General features: G+C 48.3%; 1 protein-coding gene across 2 annotated transcripts in view; it reads right to left on the bottom strand.

Annotated features, from left to right (window-relative positions):
* Positions 1–20,816, bottom strand: part of SVEP1 (sushi, von Willebrand factor type A, EGF and pentraxin domain containing 1) — a 1,471,106-nt gene that overhangs the window by 954,235 nt on the left and 496,055 nt on the right. The window lies entirely within an intron of this gene.

Raw genomic sequence — 20,816 nt, 5'->3', positions numbered from 1 at the left:
AGCCCTTGGTCAATGTAGGGCAGAGGCCATCGGAAGTATGGACCCATTTGTTGAGCTCCCTAAGGTCGGCACAGAGTCTCCACTGGCCGTTTGGCTTCAATAATCCCAGCACCGGATTATTGAAGGTGCTGTGTACTGGACGAATTATTCCCCGGGACTCAAGGTTCTTAATTATTTCAGTAAGGGACTCCATGGATGCGAGAGGCAAACGATATTGCTTCACAAACACTGGAGTGATTCCAGGGTCCGTGGGAATTGTTGTGGTGTGGATGTCGGTGCGACCACAGTCATATGAGTCTACCGCAAAGAGATCTTGAAAATCCAAGAAAACTTGTTTCAACTTTTGCTTCTGTTCCAGAGTCACACAGTGTCACGACTCGCTCCCTTCGCTCCCGTTCCCGCCACTTGGGGGCATGTTTTGGGGCTTATTCCCTGCTGGACATTTCCTCCGAACCTAATGCCACAGTGCTGCAATGAACTGGGAGCGCTAAATCCCTATTTTCCAAACTACTTCCCTTCCGGATCCATTCCAGGTTTTTGGCAGCCAGCATGCTTCTTTAACCAAATGACTGTGCTTCCCAGAATGCCTGGCCCACTGCTCCACCTCCACCCTTGCAGGACAAGGTTGGGTGGAGGATAGGCAACACCTGTGGCTGCAGGTGCAGCAGTCAGCACACCTGAGGCGTGTGCTCGTTAACAGCTTTAAAAGCCTCAGTCTCACTTCAGTCCAGCGCTGGTCATCGTCTGCAGTGTTCCTGTTTTGACTAGTCCCTGGTTCCTTGTTCCTTGCCTTTTGTACCTACTTTCTTGTTCCTGTTTTCTTGTTTCCTCCGCCCTGAATTTCGGATTCATGAGCTAATTGATTTCTGCTCCCTTGATTTCCCTTTTTGTCTTCCTCTGTTTGCAGGCAGCATTTCTCAGTGCTTTCCCCTTTTAGATGCAGCCCAGTTTGTCTGTGTTCTATATTTCTTTGACTCTGTCCTTTGCTGCTGTTACCCATTTGCCTTAGCCTTCCTCTTAGTTTAGTTTCCTGTCTTTTCCTTGGAGGGGTAGGGAAAAGTTTGCATTGGTTATTTAGCTTTTTCCCTGCTCCTGATCCTTACTTCTATTGGGATCCATTCCAGGTTTTCCTTAGCTCTTCTGCATTTATTTTCCCTTTTGATTTTAGGTGTGGTGTGCGGTTGTTAGCTAGCTCCTGTGTGAATGCTTATGTTTTCCTCACTATTTGTTATCACTATTTCAACTTAGGTATTTAGTTTTCTGCAGCGGATCACGCTCGGCTGCCTTCCAGCCTTCACCCTTGCCCTGCCGGGCTCCCCACATTACAGCGGATCACGCTCTGCTGCCTTCCAGCCTCCGCCCTTGTCCTCTGGGCTCCCTGCCCTGCAGCCTGCCTCGCTCCGGCTACCTTCAGCCCTTGTCCTCTTGGGCCCCCTGTTCTACAGTCTACCTCTCCCTGGCAACCTACAGCCCTTGCCCTCTGGACCTTCCTACTTCTCCCATTGCTGTTCTAGCCTCTCGGGGTCCCAGTTTCATCAACAGGATTCGTGGGCTAGCTGACATTCAAGAGGTATATCTCGTCCTTGTGAGTACAGTTCTTTAGTTCCCTTATTTGATTCCATCAGAGTGTTAGTTCACAGATCCTGTCATTGCTTGCCCTCCACGTGGGTTTAGCGCTGTCAGTACCTGTAACAGCAATTGGGGGTAAGGCGCTTGCCGACTTTCCTCGCGGTCAGGTGCTTACCCCACATCCCTTTTCATATATTGGGTTTAAAATCACACTCTGTTTGCACTCCTGGCTTCTAGCATACATGAGTCATTGTTCCTATGTGCACATTTCCCTTGCCATATTCGCTGCCTTAGTATTCGCAGGACTAATCCTGACAGTATCCTGACAGTATGACCAGCCCAAAATTCCCATTGAATATGGCAAGTTTAAGAAAGAAAGGCAGCAAGGCCTCTAACAAGTTAGTACAGAAAGCTTCCCCTACATTTACCTGTGACAATCAAATCACTAGTCTTGGTTTAAATGAACTCCTTGTCACGAATGGGCATTTACGAGCAAAGTATTTTTCCCATAGGATGGCACATCCTACATTGCCTGATCCTAGTTCGATCTTTTGTTCTGATCCCGATTCTATGTCAGCGCAAGCCTTAGCCGCAGAAAACAACACACTGTTAGACTTATTATACAAGAGTACCTCTGTTGTTGAACCCCATGATTCCAGTTGTGCTTCATCTCAGATAGAACAGTTTCATGGTACAAACATAACGAATGGAGGGGTTCCTTGCATAACTTCAGTTTTCTACTCTCAGCCCAAATACTTCTTTGCACAAGTACATACGGTAGTCCCTAATGTCAAGAGGTCTAAGGTCAATAGATTACTTAAGGGTAACACAGACCAAGTTAGTATGAGAAAGTATAAATCTCAGAACCTGAAAGCAGTTGAGGACAATGCACAATCGGTGCACATCCAGATTGCTAGTGCAGGATCCAGCCCTGATGCCACTATGCCTCCCCCTGTGCCTACTGATAGTGATGTACAGCTAATGCAGGGCATGCTAAGAGCTAAGCTTGAGGAGTTAACACAAGAATTCATTTCTTTACAAGAGGAGAATAAGATCTTGCACGCATTCCTGAATACACCTCAGACTTTATCCATTGATGTTGATGAAGTGAACACAGTTCAGCCCCTGAGTGCAGAGACTTTGGTAAACCATGATAATTGCCAATATGTTAGATCTATTGGAAGTGAAAGTCTTTCTTCTAGCACAGCGCTCAATCTGGGCACAGTTTCTAACAATTGTTCTGCTGATTGTCAGGGATTGCAGTTAGCTGAAGATTTACAAGCCACTCCTTTACCTAAAGTTTCCTGTGTAGCAGTCTGTCATAATTCTGAGCTAGCACACATACAAGCTTCTGATCTCCAAACACAATACACAAAGGTGACATACACAGATTCAGTCACTACAGTAGGCTTAGGTCCTGCTCTTGATACAGCTGCTGAGACTGAAGTAGATGTTAAAGCTGATGTGGAAAACGATCTTACCTCTGGGTTCACTCTTCCTTCTGCCAATCCTGATCAATACGAACAGTCAGAGACAGTACAGATTTCATGTTCTGATGAACTCATTCCACAGTATACAGAACCAAAAGACCAGCAGGCGATTCCTGAACTGTTGATTGTTAATCTGCCTCTTTCAGAAGCTAAGACAGAGGAATGGACAATTGACGAAATCCTGATTAACAGAGACTTTACTATGGTGATTCCACTGGTTGATTTTGACTTCCACAAAGAAAGAGACTCTGTGTCACCCACTAAAGAAAAGGTCTGCAAGGGTACAGTTCAGTCCTTGGTTACTGGAGCCAAGGAGTCTAATGCCCTAAAGGTGCCCTCCATTCCTGGGTCACCAATGTGTCTATCAACTTCTGAGACTTCTGGGTGTCCTCCTACAACCATTGACTCTTCTATGATCCAATCCACAGCCCTGCAGTCATCTTTGGAACACGTGTCTTCAATCAATGAACCTCTGCCATGTCTGCCATTTAATCAAGAGCCTCCACCATGCACGGGGTCAGTCCCAAAGACCCTGACATGTTTGGATTCAGCTACCGAGATGGCTCCAACTTGCATGCCTTCAGCTTCAAAGTTTCCTCTGGCCTGCCTGTCTTCAGCTACAGTGACTCATCCAGAAGATCATCCTTCAGCCAGAGAGCCTCCGGTAGTCCATCATATGTGCATGTCTTCAGTTCCAGAGTCTATTGCTTGTTTGCCTTCAGTTCATGAGACACCGGTATCCTGCTTAGCCTCGCTTCCAACATCAGAGGTATACCTGTCTACACCATCAGATCCTGCTGTATTTTCTACTGCTCCAGACAGTCCTCCTGAATCCCAAACATCTACTGTCGATGAACGTTTAGATTGCCTTTCTTTTGCTTCAGGAGGAGCACCAGAATGCCTGCCTTTTCCACAAGACGATTCTTCCAACTGCTTCACTTTAGCATCAGAGCCTCCTAAAAATGCAGCATCAGAGTTTGAGACTTTTGCCAGCTCCCGCTTCAGAGTCATCAAGCTGGACCAAGTGGTGAGTCAGAACCACTCACCTGGGTATGCACAGGGGGTGGTGCAGACCGGCGTATTACCTACAGAACTTGTGCAACAGAATTCCGCCAAGAAGCACCAGTTGGGTGCTAGTAGCCAAAGGAAGGGAATGTCTGCTGCAGTTCAAGATGTGTCTGTTATCGCTCCTTCTGCGAGTGTGCCTGAAGTACCAAGTACTGTGTCTATCACTCCTATCAGTATGCCAAACGTCCCTGCTGTTGTATCCAACGTGCAACAAAGTAGCTACACGACTGTCACCAGGAGTACCAGCCTCGTACAACCCATTGGACTTCCAGGCATCCAAGGTGTAGAACATGTGCAGTCAAACCTTAATCATTTTCAACCACAAGCCTTTTCCCAGATGGATGACAGAAAAAGATCCGAACCTCTACCTCAGCCGCCACCTTCTCTAATGGCTGAACATGAACATTTCCTGAAGCCAGCAACTTCCTCACCTCCCGCATGTCCGCTCTCGGCAGAAAGGCTAACAGAACTTCTACCATTGTCTAAGGCAAGTTGCACCAGTCTGCCTCCCTCCTCAAAGACTTACAAGGGTCCACTCCCAGTGACTGAGCTTCCTGGACCTTTCAACGTTGCTTCAGGTCTTGCAAGTCCTTCATGCCCTTCTTCGAACCATGAGTCTCTTCCTCACCAGAAACCACCGTTTCCATCAGTATCACCTCCAAAGACAAAGCACTCCTATCATGGAAGCCCATCTGCCTTTGCCCACAAGCCACCATTTCCATCAGTGCCACCTCCAAAGAAAAAGCACTCCCATCATGGAAAGAAGAAGTCTCGTGCGGGTGGCGGGCACCCGAAGAGGGCCGTAGGAGGGGGTATACTGTCACGACTCGCTCCCTTCGCTCCCGTTCCCGCCACTTGGGGGCATGTTTTGGGGCTTATTCCCTGCTGGACATTTCCTCCGAACCTAATGCCACAGTGCTGCAATGAACTGGGAGCGCTAAATCCCTATTTTCCAAACTACTTCCCTTCCGGATCCATTCCAGGTTTTTGGCAGCCAGCATGCTTCTTTAACCAAATGACTGTGCTTCCCAGAATGCCTGGCCCACTGCTCCACCTCCACCCTTGCAGGACAAGGTTGGGTGGAGGATAGGCAACACCTGTGGCTGCAGGTGCAGCAGTCAGCACACCTGAGGCGTGTGCTCGTTAACAGCTTTAAAAGCCTCAGTCTCACTTCAGTCCAGCGCTGGTCATCGTCTGCAGTGTTCCTGTTTTGACTAGTCCCTGGTTCCTTGTTCCTTGCCTTTTGTACCTACTTTCTTGTTCCTGTTTTCTTGTTTCCTCCGCCCTGAATTTCGGATTCATGAGCTAATTGATTTCTGCTCCCTTGATTTCCCTTTTTGTCTTCCTCTGTTTGCAGGCAGCATTTCTCAGTGCTTTCCCCTTTTAGATGCAGCCCAGTTTGTCTGTGTTCTATATTTCTTTGACTCTGTCCTTTGCTGCTGTTACCCATTTGCCTTAGCCTTCCTCTTAGTTTAGTTTCCTGTCTTTTCCTTGGAGGGGTAGGGAAAAGTTTGCATTGGTTATTTAGCTTTTTCCCTGCTCCTGATCCTTACTTCTATTGGGATCCATTCCAGGTTTTCCTTAGCTCTTCTGCATTTATTTTCCCTTTTGATTTTAGGTGTGGTGTGCGGTTGTTAGCTAGCTCCTGTGTGAATGCTTATGTTTTCCTCACTATTTGTTATCACTATTTCAACTTAGGTATTTAGTTTTCTGCAGCGGATCACGCTCGGCTGCCTTCCAGCCTTCACCCTTGCCCTGCCGGGCTCCCCACATTACAGCGGATCACGCTCTGCTGCCTTCCAGCCTCCGCCCTTGTCCTCTGGGCTCCCTGCCCTGCAGCCTGCCTCGCTCCGGCTACCTTCAGCCCTTGTCCTCTTGGGCCCCCTGTTCTACAGTCTACCTCTCCCTGGCAACCTACAGCCCTTGCCCTCTGGACCTTCCTACTTCTCCCATTGCTGTTCTAGCCTCTCGGGGTCCCAGTTTCATCAACAGGATTCGTGGGCTAGCTGACATTCAAGAGGTATATCTCGTCCTTGTGAGTACAGTTCTTTAGTTCCCTTATTTGATTCCATCAGAGTGTTAGTTCACAGATCCTGTCATTGCTTGCCCTCCACGTGGGTTTAGCGCTGTCAGTACCTGTAACAGCAATTGGGGGTAAGGCGCTTGCCGACTTTCCTCGCGGTCAAGTGCTTACCCCACATCCCTTTTCATATATTGGGTTTAAAATCACACTCTGTTTGCACTCCTGGCTTCTAGCATACATGAGTCATTGTTCCTATGTGCACATTTCCCTTGCCATATTCGCTGCCTTAGTATTCGCAGGACTAATCCTGACAGTATCCTGACACACAGGCATCAGCTAGGTTGACTCTCTCTTCCACCACCTGCCTGAAGCCTGGAAAGACTTCTGGTTTGGCTATCTCAGCGGCCTCCTCCAGCTGGGTGGAGAAGTCCCTGGTCAGAGTGCTGATTTGGACTGGAGGCTTCAGGTGAGAAGGGCAGCCCTCATGGACCTGGAAAATCCCCTCATCCCTCCTGAAGTCACATGTCACATCTTCCTTACCATAAGGGCAAGAAGTGTACACCAGGAAGTTCCCCCCGTGCCGGGTGAAAATCCTCTCTGGTGTTGTGTTGTCTTCACTGTCACTGTCAATACAGTCCTTGGGGATCGGTCCTAACAGTTCATTTCCTAAATCAATGGAGAAATGTCGGTCATCAACCGCCATTCCAATAATGGTGCCTGCGGCTATAGTATTACTCTTTAAGTCGCTGTTATCCACCTCTATTGGTGTCATGTTCTATGTTGACTAATGGTGCTGGGTTTACCCCTAACCCTTGCTGTTGGAGAGAAGCATTTAGATGGATATAAGCATCAGGGTTTTTCAATTTTTGTCCTCTTTTAACTTTCACTTCCAGGGAGAATTGCCGGGTCCTTTCTGGGATGGTGACTTCCTCTTTAATCTGAATTTCAACTGCATAACGTAGCAATTGAGCTGACCTAAATGCTTTTTCTGAATCATCAAAGCCCATGGGATTATCCGCTAATCGGGACCAAGCTTTGAAGTTTATTAGGTCCAAACTAATGGCAAAGCGATTGAGAATGTCACTGCCTAAGTAAAAGGCGGCAGTGACGTCTCGCACGACCCAACAATTATGGACTATGCTCTTGTTGCCAATGGAGATTTTGAGCATACACCTGCTTGGTAGGAGATGTTTGGAATGGGTGCTTCCAGGTCCATTTCCCATTTGTCTATCATTTTGAATGTGGGAATGGCTGGATCTTTTGGGAGTTGGCGGAACATGGCTTCGCTGATGAAGCTCTTACCGTTGTTCACACACACTCGAGCAAGAACAGCAGTCCTTCCCATCATTTAACTGAACAGGGATGAACAACTGCTCTCCAATCTGCTGAATATCAGCCAGGCTCTGAGCTGATTTCACATCTTTCTGGACTATAGGAGGGGGAGTTTCTGATTGTGTATTAGTAAAGAATTTCAGGGTGTTTCCTTCCATTGTGGAATACCACCTTAAACTGGAAGGAAGGTTGATTTTCAGAAATAGAGAGGACCCCCCATCACCAGTCTGTTGTCCTACTGCTATTACTGTCACGTCTGGAGTTTGGTTGTTCTGGAAGTGAAATTCTACTTGGTCAGATTTTTGTTCAACCATGTGGCAGGTGCCGTTTAAACTAACATGGTTGACACTCTGTTTTAATTTTATTGGTCGGCTAGTCTGGGTCGGCTAGTCTGGTTTACACAATCTATTAGGGGTGACAACCTTCTCAGGAGGTCATTCCCTAGTAAACAAGGGTTGCCCTCTGGAGTCACTACTATGACCGGGTGTTTCACCTTGTGTCGCCCAATTTTAATGTACAAGTCCGCAGTCCCCTCAACGGGAATTTCCTTCCCGTCAAAGTTCTGTAGTTGTCCAGGAAGAGAGGTGAGAGGAATTCGGTAATTCTCCCCCCTTCCTGCATTTAGTTCTTCAAAGGCCCTTTTGGACAGAAGGGTAGCTTGGGATCCAGTGTCCACCAGTGCCAAAATTGTACCCTGCCCCTGTACTTGTACCGGGGCATAGTATCTTCCCTCCTTCTCCTCAAGGGGGCACAGATAATGCACATTTTTGGACAACTGGTGGGCTAACTTTCTGGTTTTGGACATTGCTAGCGAAGAGATTTGGGCAGAATTCTGTGGAGAGCCTTGGGAATCTGAAAGAAAAAGTTGGCAACTGGAGATCAGAGCCATTGTGGGTTCCCCTGGTTCCGGTTCTGGGCCTCCCCGCCCTTTTTGGAGGCAGTCATCAGGATGGGTTTGACCCTTGGGATTTTGGTATTGTCGGTTCTGGGATGAGATGATGGGCGGCGGTAGCTCAGTCTCCACATCTCCCCAGTCTGTATTGGAATCCCTTGGGACCCATCTTTCCTTGGCAGGAGTTCCCCCATCTCTGAAGGAGAAGATCCTTTTCCCAGGATCTTCTGAGGATCCCTCTCCCTCAAATTGGAAGACCTGTACCTCCTCCACGAAGTGGGTCTGTTTGGGTCCTTTGTTTCTCCTACCTCCTCTCTGCTCCTTGGGTGGCAGACTTTCAGGGGTAGGAGATTTTGTTTCCGGTTCCTGGTTTTCCAGGGGCTGTTTACAAGTTGGGAAGGAAGCTTCCTGCAAGGCTTTACACCCCCCTTCCCCTTGTGCCTCCTCCCTGGGAACCGGTGGGTTATCGGGGTGCTGCCCCCGTCATTGTTCTGGAGCACCAGGTCCAGAGTTTGGGGCATTCTGCTGTGGCATGCTCATCTGAGGGTTCTGTTGAGCCCTCAGTAAGTGACCCAGATCTCGTGCCATATTTTGGACCTGGCGCTCAAGTTGTGAAACCCCCTCAGGCTGATACGGGGCTCTATTTTCTCCCCTGGGCTGATCCCGGGAAGGGTAGCTATGCCTTCTCTCGTAGTACCCCTGGTTGGGAAGATTTTGGTACCCCTCCACCCTTGGCCTCCCCTCTCCCGGATTAGGTTGTCTGGGCTCAGGGAATTGGGGAAAGAAGGATGGATGATTTTGGGGCTGGGAATTGGGTGGATACCTGGGGAAAAAGTTCTGCCCAGGATTTGGAGAATTTCTGCCCTCCTGTGGGAAGTTGGGAGGGAAGTTCCCTGGGTTAGGTGCTTGGCTGGATCCCCCCCCTTGGGCTGGAGGAGTCCACACATAACCCAGGATTGGTCGGTTTCCCTTGTAGCGGGGACTTACATAGTCAGGGGAGCGGGGGACCCCATTTGTGGGACTACCTCCTCGACTCCCTGTCTGTGACTGGCCCGAGGGCCTTCTGGGCTGTGAATTATTTGGTGCAGGCAGGTTTTTAGGCCCCCCCATCTCCAAATCTAAAACAGGGGCAACCTTTACCTCTGCCACCTTGGCAGCAGCAGGGGTGCTGTTGGTTTTGGGGTTTTTCGGCGCGTTATTTTTATTTTCGATAGGATTCTGCACCTCATAGATCCGGGTAGCCTGTTCAATGATCCAGTCTAAAGGTATTTTCTCATGAAAATCTCTCACGAGCTGGGTCATTATGTATTTGGGTAAGGCATGGAAAAACGAATTGATAAATTCTCTGCTATCCGTGCACACCCTTCTGATGGTCTGCGCAAAAGCACGCTTTAATTCTTCTACAAACTCTTGTGGGGCCTGATCCTCCCCACATTGCAAATTGTAGGCTGCCTTGCGAGCCTCTTGAGGATTTCTGTGAACAGAAAAATGTTTCAAGATGGCTGCCTTATAGGTGGACCATCTTAAATGATTTTGGTCCTCCAGCCCCGCAAAGAAACTGGAGTATTCTGGGGAGAAGGTCCATTTGACGTACTGGATGTAGCTACTGCTGTCCTTCAAATGGAAAGTCTCCATCATTTGCTCATAGAGCTCCAAGTGTTCCCAAACAGAATACTTGGCGTTCTTATAATAAGGCGTGATAACACTCCTTATTGCCTTTATTTGTTTCAATGGGTCCTTAAGCAAGGCCCTTTTTGCCTTATTGGCCTTTTTGGTTCGGGTAACCCTGGTCCATTCATCCTCTGACTCAGAAGCACTGCTCCCAGAGGTGCCCGTCTGATCATCCAGGTTTTCCCGGATTCTGCGAGCCTGGGAATGGCTGGCAGAATGTGGGGACCTGGTCTCCTGTGTCCTGTAATGCTCAGAGGAGTCTTCAGACCCCTCCTTGCTGCCAGGATTTGATGGGTACCCCCCCCCGACCTAACTGGGCAGAGGTTTTCAGGATGCCCTTAATGGGCCTACTCTCCTGGGGTTCCCCACTAAATTGCACTGTGCTTGGGTGCCCATACCCGGATGTCCGCCCATCCTTTCCTGGGAGGTACTGGCCTATGAGCCCCATATTCTAGCTGGATAGTAATCTGCCATCTCCGTGGCCCTGGGCTCATGTGCGTGAGGGGACATTGAGGTGGCAGAGTCCAGGGACTGGGAGAGATGAAGGCCTCTGGTACCAGGGCTCCTGAGGTTATGCTCAGGCGTTTCCCTTTCCCAGCGCACCTCGTCTCTATCAGCCCCTGCTCTCTGTTGCAATGCAAGAGCCTGCGCTTTCAGTTCCTCAGTTAAGGCCTTACTAGACTCTATCAGTCTCTCCTGCATCGCTACCTGTTGCTGGAGCCTATCATTGTGCTGACAGAGAGCCTCATTTTCTCTCTTTGCCTCGTGATTGGTCCTGGAGTACTGGGCCAGTCTCTGCTGCTGGAGGGTTACCTCCTGAGCCGTGTCCCTATTGGCCTGCTCCTTTCTTGCCAGAGCATCCTCCACCCTCCTGGTGTGCTCTAACAAGTTCTGGTGTTCTTTTTGGAGGTCACCCAGTCCCTGGAGGGCCAGGTGATTTTCTTCCATTTTCCTTTTTAAGTGGTGGACTTCCTGGCCTAAGGTATCCCTTTCCTGACTAAGAGCCTGCATCTGTGCCGCCAGGTCGTCCCTTTGCCTTTGGAAGGCACCAGCTTTCTGGCGCTCCTGGTCAAACTCTGCCTGGGTATCCAGGTCTTTCAAAATCAGTTTATTGCACTCTGCCTTCTCCCTATCTAGGTGGCTTTGCAGGGTGACTACCTGCTCGGCACATGCCCTATTGAAATCTAATTGTTGCTCCAGCTTTTTCTGGCTCTGCAGTAGGGAGTCCAAACCTTCTTGGTACTCCTTCTGCAAGGCCAGAAATCTGGTATCCTCGTCCGCCTTTTCCTGTTGCAGCACATCCATATACTCCTTTATTTTAGTGATGTACTGTCTGCTGTCCTTTTCTAACTCCTGGCTCCTGAGCAGCCTCTGCTCAGAAGAGTCCAGATCAGATTGGGCCTTCTCTAATGCCATCTGTTGCCTATTTGCCAGATATTGGCCTTCAGCACATTTGTCCTGCATGGCTCCCATATATAGATGCAAACATGCTGCTATCCTGGCAATCTTATTATGTTCATCTCTGGCTTTAGGGGCCATATATAGTTCACTCAGGGCCACATGTAGGGGACCCTGATCTCCCCATTTATCTGACCCTGTTTCAGTGACCTGTTGCGCGATTGCCTGCAACCAGACCGTTTGGTCCTGATGAGTCCACTCACCTCTCACAAATAGCTTATGTAAGAAGTGCTCTCTGGCTATTTTAATATCTACCAAGGTCGTCATTCTGGAATTTGAGTTCCTTCCTGACTTACAGAAGTTTGTATTTTATTTTGCAAAACAGACCGTTTCCTTAGAGCGTTCCTTTGAGGGGTGCTTTCACAGTGTAAAACAGCGTGGTGATCTAACCGGATATGTGTATCTGGTAAGTTGGCACACTGTATTAATCTGCACAAGTGGTAATTCTAACTCAGAATATCCCGGCTCCGAGCCCCCACTTTTGTAAGCGTTATTCAATCAACACTACAGCCAAGTCAATGCCTAGTCTGGGATGCTGAGGAAAACCCTTATTAATGTATTTTTATGTCTAGTTCAGTACTCTGGATGACCACCCTTGTATAACACCCCCTCTTAGAATCCCCCTGACCCCACTGAGCCAAGAAGTAGGTTTGTTTTGCAAATTAAAAGGTTTATTTGAGCATTTAAACAATATATGGGATACATTACTCACCGTAATCGTATTTCTGATGCTTGTATCTGCTTAGATTCACATGCTGTGCATAGGCCGACATCTAGTGGAAGCTGCGGAGTATTACAGTTTGTTTTTCGAAACTCGAAAATGGGCGTCGACACAGGGCGTGCCAGTAATACTATCCCTAGTGTGACGTCCACTGTACCCAAGATCCCTCAAGCGTCTAGGATCCTCAGATTGTATTTTTTCTGACATGAGTTAGCATGAGGAGTAGCGTGAGTACAGATAATCCAGCAGATAGACAGAAAGGTAAGACTACAAGCAATCATGCGACTTCTCTCGGAGGGGAGGAAGGGTGGGTCGCATGTGAATCTAAGCAGATACAAGCATCAGAAATACGATTACGGTGAGTAATGTATCCCTTCTGAGGCTTGTGGAATCTGCTTAGATCACATGCTGTGCATAGATTAGCGAGCAGTACCAGAAGAAGGAGGTGGGATGTGAGAAGGGTCATGAGCAAATAAGTGTCTTAGAACCGCTTGTCCCACTTGTGTATCTGCCTTGGAATGGGTGTCAATGCAGTAATGCTGAGTAAAAGTGTGAATAGAGCTCCAAGTAGCTGCTTTGCAAATGGTGTCAAGGGGTACATTTGAAATGAAAGCCAGAGTGGCCCCAATGCCTCTAGTAGAGTGGGCCCTTGGTGTAAAAGGCAGAGTCTTTTCAGAGAGTGAGTAACACAGCTGGATACAGTTAATAATCCACTTCGAGATGGCACCTTTAGAGACGCGATCCCCCTCTCTGCCTGTAGCTACGGAGACAAACAGTTGATCTGTTTTCCTTAGCGGTCTGGTTTTATTTACATAGTAGAGGACCGCCCTACGCACATCTAGGGTGTGTAGTTTCACCTCAGCTGAGCTTTGCGGGTTCTGGAAGAAAGCCGGAAGCTCGATGGACTGGTTTACATGGAATTTTGATATAAATTTAGGCGAGAACCTAGGGTGTGTGCGTAAAACCAGTTTGTCTTTATGGATAGTAAAGAAGGGATCCTGCACTGACAGAGGCTGAATTTCACTGACCCTTCTTATAGAAGTAATAGCTACTAAGAAGGCCGTTTTATAAGTCAGGTGTTTGAGACTGCTTTTATGCATGGGTTCGAAATGGGGGGCCCATGAGCTTGGCTAGCACCACATTAAGGTCCCACCCTGGTGGTGGGTTTGAAATGGGAGGGTGAAGTCTCTTTACTCCTTCCATGAAGGCTTTAATTACTGGTACTTTCCACCACGAAACCTTGCTATGGGAAGTGGTGTAAGCCGAGAGGGCTGCCAGGTGTACTTTCAGAGAGTTAAAAACCAATCCTGCATCTAGCAGGTGGAGCATGTATGTAACAATAGTGGAAGGAGTGCAATCAACTGGGTTGATTTGTCTACTCTGGCACCAGATAACGATCCTCTTCCACTTGTCAAAGTAACAGTGCCTTGTGTTTGGTTTCCTAGATTCCTTTAGGATGTCCATACACCTCTGTGGTAAATTGAGGTGTCCAAACTCTATGACCTCAGGAGCCATGCTGCCAGGTTCATTGAGTTGGGTTGCTGGTGCACTGTTTGACCTTGGTGCTGGGACAGTAGGTTGTACCAGGCTGGAAGTTTGATGGGCTCGCACACCGCCATCCTGCGTAGGTGTGGGAACCACAGTTGTCTTGCCCACATGGGAGCAACTAGGACGAGCGTCATCGACTCCCTGTTTATCTTGTTCACCACTTTCCTGATGAGAGGAGTTGGTGGAAAAGCGTACGCAAACATCCCTGACCAGTTCATCCACAGGGCGTTCCCCTGGGAGTCTGGTTAGGGGAACCTGGATGCAAATCCTGGGCATTGTCTGTTTTCGCTTGTGGCGAATAAGTCTATAGTGGGGAAACCCCACTGAGAGAAGAGATCTTCTACGACCTCTCTGTGAAGAACCCATTCGTGTTCCTCTGGTAGGGAGTCTCTGCTCAGAGCATCCGCTAGGGAATTGAGCTCCCCTGGAACATGTTGTGATGACAGGAAGATGTTCCGTCTGAGTGCCCATATCCAGATTTTCTGGGCAAGCTTGGACAGATTTGGCGAGCGAGTCCCTCCTTGCTTGTTCAGGTAGAACATGGCTGTAGTGCTGTCCATCCGGATTTGCACTGACAGGTTTAGTAGGTGGGGCTCGAACGCCTGAAGCGCTCTGAATACTGCCAGAAGCTCTAGCAGGTTGATGTGGTTCTTGGCCACTGAGTGAGACCAGAGACCCTGAGCTGTGTGGTGGAGATGGTGAGCTCCCCACCCCGTCAGACATGCATCATAGTGACTACTGCCTGTACTTCGGGATCGTAAAAGGGTTTCCCCTGTGCGAGATTTTCTCTTGTCCACCAGTGAAGGCTTTGTACCAGTGTTGGCGAAACGACCACTAGATCGTCCCACTGACCACTTGCCTGAGACCACTGTTCGCCAACCATTCCTGCATGGGATGCATGCGCAGGCGCGCGTGGGGGACCAGGTAAATGCATGACGCCATCATGCCCAGTAAACACATTGCTTTGCGTACTGTTATTTGTTGACCGGACTGATAATGCAGAATTTGCAGTAGTATATTCCGAATTCTTTCTTCTGAAGGAAAGGTCAACCCCTCCTGGGTATCCAGGATTGCTCCTAGGAATTGTTTTGAGGTGCTTGGCACCAGGCTTGACTTCTTCTCGTTGATTGAGAAGCCTAACTCGTGGAGGAGGTCGATAGTCCTTTGAATGTTTGTCCCGCAAATTCCTGGGGTTTCCCCCGTTATGAGCCAGTCACCCAGATAAGGGTACACTGAGATTGCCTCCCTGCGTAGGTGTGCAGCCGCCACCACCAGTACCTTGGTGAATACCCTTGGTGCTGAAGCTATCCCGAAGGGCAGTACCTTGAATTGGTAGTGCTGACTGTCCACCTTGAAGCGCAAGTACTTTCTGTGCGCTGGGAACATTGAAATATGAAAATAAGCATCTTTCATATCCAAGGTTGCTATGTAATCCCCCTTTTTTAGGAGGGGGATTACCTCTTGTAGCGTGGTCATACGACATTTTTGGGGCTTGACATACTTGTTAGCAGGCCGTAAGTCCAATACTGGGCGCATTGTCAAGTCTTTCTTTGGCACAAGGAAGTAAGTTGAATAAATACCCTTGTTTACCTGGTGTCCCGGGACGAGTTCTATCGCGTCCTTTTGTAGAAGAATAGCGATCTCCTCGAGGAGAATCTTCTGATGTTCTAAGGAGTGTACTCTTTGTCGTGGAGGATGGTTCCGGGGACGCTGCAGTAGCTCTATACAATATCCCGTGGATACTGTTGACAGCACCCATCTGTCTGATGTGATCCCTTCCCAAGCCTGGGTGAAGTTTGAAATGCATCCCCCTACTGGGGTTGTGTGAGAAGGGACCCTGAACTGAGCGTCACTGCTTTGGTGGAGGCGTGCCGCCTCCCTTGCTGGGGTTGCCTCTGCCTTTACCACAACCTCTCCTATTACCTCTGCCGTAACCTTGGGTAGACTGTTGGTTGTTGTTCCACTGTGTACCCTGCCCCTGGGAATAGTTAGATCATCTCTGGGAATTTTGGCCGCGTGGGCGACGAAAATTACTATTCCCTCTCTGGTTAGGGGGTTTATTGGTTAACTGACCAAGGGATTTGAGTGTCTCGTATTCGTCCTTGGCATTTTTCAGTGCGTCTTCGACCGCCTTACCATACAACAGATCGTTTTCCACCGGTTTGTCTAACAATGATGCCTGAGTTTCTGCCTTAAAACCAGACTGCCGCAACCACGCGTGTCTCTTGATAACAGTACCTTCTGCTATCAATCTGCCTGCGTTGTCCGCGGCGTCGAAGGTTGCTTTCAAAATGCAACCAGACACGGCTCTACCCTCTGCGGAAATCCGAGCTAATTGGCCCTTTAACGGTTCAGGAGCAGAGGCTATGAGAGCCGCGACTTCTTCCCACTGATGGCAGTTGTAGCTGGCCAACAGGGTGGTGAAGTTAGCAATCCTTGCTTGATAGGCGGACGTTGAGGCTACCTTCCTGCCGAAACCGTATAGTTTTTTGCTCTCCTTTTCGGTAGGAGCTTCTGACGAAGACAAGGGTGTCCCAGCCCTCTTACGAGTGTTGGTGACGAGTAGGGAGTCTGGCTTCAGATGTCTTCTTATATAGAGAGGGTCAGACTGAGCTTCCCTGAAAAGTTTTTCAACCCTGGGATTGACTGCTCTGGTGAGGTTTGGGTTCACCAGGGACGGATCTATTCTCCGCTGAATGGATTTAAGGATAGGGATGGTCTGGGCAACAGGCCTCCTTTCTCCCACTAACTCTTCTGCGAAGTCCCTTTCCTCCTGTACACCGTGGGTGTCAATGTGGAAATGTTCCGCTGCGCGAGCGAGAACCTCATTTCGGAGGGGTTGGTTATCGACCGGGGAGTCGGTAACCGGGGCTTCGTTCTCTACCGGGGAATCTACCCTGTATGTTTCCGGGTCATCCTCTTCTTCCTCCTGGTCCTCATCATCCCCATAGTAGGCCGTCCCGGTTTGCTCTTCTATCAACCCAAAATCTTGGTCTTCACGAAAGGAAGCCTCTCCTTGATAGCGTGAGTATGGTCTTGCGTAAGGTTGTACCTCGAAGGGTTCGGACCTCATTGGAGTTTCAAACCGGGCCTTCTTACTCGGGGGGATAGGATCAGTAGAGCCTGAGGGTGTGGCCCCTTGTGGATCATACGAGAGGAAATGTTCTGGATTTTTATCATAAAAATCAGCCAAAGAAGACATTCTTGACATGACCCTATCTATGTCTTCACTGGACCATTTTTTGGAACTGGGAATGACTCTCTCAGCAAGTCTATGGGATTTATCTTGAGTAGCTTTGCTGGTTGTGGACCTATCAGCAGACCTGGGCTTGTCTGTCTGTTTAGGGGGGGTGGAGTGTTTCACAGGTGTGAAAGAATGTACAGGTAGTTTCTTCTGCTGTTTTCCCCCCTCCCCATGCGTAGAAAAATGTTTTCCCTGTACCTTAGTGGCTCCGGAGTTTTTCGATGCCTGGCGTCGAGGATCGGGAGAGGTGTCCCTGTCCTTCGAGTGTGGGGCCTTGCTGGCTTTAATTGCGGGCTCCGACTCCTGGAGCGCGGCCTGGGGGTGGAAGTCGTCTTCGTCTTCCGACGATCGAACTTCTGTTAGCCTAGGGAGCGAAGCACTCTTGGCAAGAGTGGATGATTGCCTGGAGTCATGCGGCAATCTTGATCGAGAGCGCCCAGAGGACACCGAATCGGACCGTTCTGTCTGTGCCTCTTTCCGAGAACTCGAAGTCGTTGAGTCTCGGTTGGATTTAGTGTGTTTAGTGTGTGTAGTATGTGAAGCGCTTGTGTCTCCGGGGGTCTTCCACATAGCCGCCCTGCCGGACGACCTTCCGAGGTCCGGGACCTGCGCTCGGCTGTCTTTCGACGCCGTAATGCCCTCGCCGTCCGAAAGTACGGCGTCGCTGCCATCGCTGAAGGCGCCCTCCGCTGCCATGGCCGCCTGCCTGGCGTGGTGGGCCCAACGCTTCGTCGAACGGTCCTTAAGTGTCTTAGGTTAAAACCTACTACACGCTCTGCAGTTCGCTTCGGGGTGGTCCCTCGGCAAGCAGAGATAGCACGTGGCGTGCCTGTCGACCCAAGGGTATTTGCGATTGCACTTGGGGCAGAATTGAAAAGGGGTACCCTCCATACGCACCTTGAGGCAGCGGGCTGTTAGGTGTAGGAAATGTATGAGGTGTACCTATATACCAAGAGTGTAGAGTATGTACCACCCCCCACTCTCCCTACTTGCAGGGCCGAGGCCAGCGGCCTACCAGGCCCAAATCCGTCGTGCAGCAGCTGACCGTCAATTTCTTCTCCAGCAGGCGTCGAGTGTCGAAGTTCGACGTTGGGGTGGGGAAGGATGTCAATAGATTATTAATTTATATTTTAGCAAAAGTATGGCTAAGGCCAGGGGACTCCGCAAAATGCTTCCGACCAGTATGGCGGAAAAAAACAATCTGAGGATCCTACACGCGTGAGGGATCTTGGGTACAGTGGACATCACACTAGGGATAGTATTACTGGCACGCCCTGTGTCGACGCCCATTTTCGAGTTTCGAAAAACAAACTGTAATGCTCCGCAGCTTCCACTAGATGTCGGCCTATGCACAACATGTGATCTAAGCAGATTCCACAAGCCTCAGAAATATATATCACACTTTATAATAAATTAATATCTGATAGTACACTTAGACATATGATATTGATCAACAATGGGTAATCTGGCACTAGCACACTTCTTTACAATCAATGAGGAGTTAGTATAGGATGGATAAAGTAGCAAAAATACTTTTATGATTTCAAGGGAAAAGCAATGAGGAATAAAATGCAGTACAGAAATACTTGATATGATTTTATCAAAAGATAAGATAATCACTTTTTCTCTGGCAATTCACCCCCCTCCCCTATGCAATGTAAAAAATGGAAGGAGATGGAAAGAGGAGCAGACAGATCTCAGGAATGCAATCAAATCCAATACGAAATTCAGTTCCCCACCAGCAAGCTTAGAGGAAACAGGTAGGAGTTTGAAACACAGGCCCAAAATGCTTTTTACATGTGATGGCAATGGATGGGAAAATGTGCTAAAATTGCTTTTAATTCCCTCTAGAGATTCAGGGTGAGTGGGAGATGCGTGTTGGTATTAGTTCAGGCTCACTTTAGCAATGCTCTATGAGTTATTACCAAGTTGCAACGGATTTTAACAAAAGAAAGAGGAATCAGCTGGTGGATTCAGGCCTCTCTGCTACAAATTCTGGAGTTAATTTCTGCTACAGGTTCTGGAGATTGATGGATTTGAAGTCTGGATCTCTGGATGTGAAGTCGTCGGTCAGCATGCTCCGCAGCAAATGGAATTGAATGTCCCTACCTGTCCCAGCAGTCTCTTTTTATGTGTTTTGGAAAGTGGGTGTGTGCGTTGGTCATAACTAAACCTGCCCCTCTCACTTATCATTGGCCAATTCCTCCTCTCTCCCTTGATTGGGGGAAGGAAATGTGAGTCAGAGTGATGCTGTAGGTTTTATGGTCAGAGGAACCTCCCCTTGTCAGATTGCACACAAATCTATTTCTGACCCAAATACATATTTATCTATGCACCATTTTTCTAATATTATAGGTCCAGTTAACATATTTTCTGTAGCACCAAACCATCCGATGCCTGTCTTTGTACGATGTTGTGTCCACTGATGACAGAATTCTCCCCTTTTCATCCAGATAACGACCTCTAAACCTTTCCAGATTTTACACAAATGTGCACCAGGGATATGCGTTACAGATTATAAAGTGTCAGATTTTTAACATGCATGCATTTGGAGTGAGACCCTATTTTCCGCTAGCAACCCCCAAGAAAACTCCACAGGGTCCTAACGCCTCTTAAAATGTTCACAGAAAAATCACAAAAATAATGATATTACTTATATAATTCTGACAAGTCCGCACTATGATTTATCTATCTTTTTAAAATTATGCTCTGGTCAGAAAGGGGTGTGGCTTCCCACATCACAGGGTGGAATAACTGGTTTATCCACTTCCCCCAAGCCAGCTTGTTCACAGAGGCACAGCCCCTCCCAGTTTCCCCTAAGAGGAAGCCACTTTACGCCCCCCCCCCCAATATAACATTTGCCTGAGTCCAGGACAGGCCTTTGTTCAACTCCCTGTAGTCCCCAGCTGCTCCACCCCTAATCTAATCAGAGAGGTGTTAACTCCTTTTGGCCAGGGGCAGAGTGGCTGAGCAGGTTTCAACTCCTGTCGGGGGTAGTTGTCAGGCAGAATTCAGTTTCATTAAGCCAGGTTTCAGCTAAATGTCACTTTTTGTTCCCAGTTTAAATCACTTACAATTTTTACATATACATTAAATAATTACTTCCTTCAAGTCATTTCAGAATATAGTTTTACATTGTATCCACCTCTTAGCAAGTCTTTCCTTGGTCTGGTTTTGTTTAATTTGTTCAGTTTTACACCAAAGTCTGGTGGTTTTAAAACGCCGGCTTTCTGATAGTGGTGAGTACTGGTAATTCAACCATTTTTGGGATTAAGAAAATTAATTCTCCACAGTTCTGAGTTGCTTTTTTGGCAATCAGCATTGCCATTCCCAATGGTTTCAGGCTACTGTGTGTGTGTCCCAATGGTGGTTTTAGGCAGTGCCCTCCTGTGCTCACAACATAGGCAAACATGGGTGGCAGCCTATTCTTCATGTTTTCCCTGTGCACTCTCTGGGGAGTTCTGGCCATCATGATGTTTTCCATGCCAGTAGTGCACAGTTTTATGGTAGGGCTTGTATGCATGGGTAAAAACATCCACAAATCAATAGAAGAAAGTAGTTTACCTTCTTATTCTATCCCCTATTTGTAGGCGGCACACCAGCGCACAAAAGGTTGAGACGTGGATGGGAGGAAGGGATAGTTAGCATTTCACTGTATCCTTCCTGTCTCCTTCCACAGCCTTGTTGTTGTTGGCTTTAACAGCAGCTTTTTCTTGCACAAAATATCTTTTTCTTGTGCAAAGAAATTGTTGCCCTCAACCATAGTGGTATTTTTCCCAAAAACAGGTTGTTTTTTTTCT

Source organism: Ambystoma mexicanum, chromosome 6q (assembly GCF_040938575.1).
Source record: "Ambystoma mexicanum isolate Mex_15411 chromosome 6q, UKY_AmexF1_1, whole genome shotgun sequence".
Lineage (NCBI taxonomy): Eukaryota > Metazoa > Chordata > Amphibia > Caudata > Ambystomatidae > Ambystoma > Ambystoma mexicanum.
The sequence above is the reverse complement of the archived record's forward strand: the minus strand, read 5'-3'. Positions and strand labels throughout refer to the sequence as shown.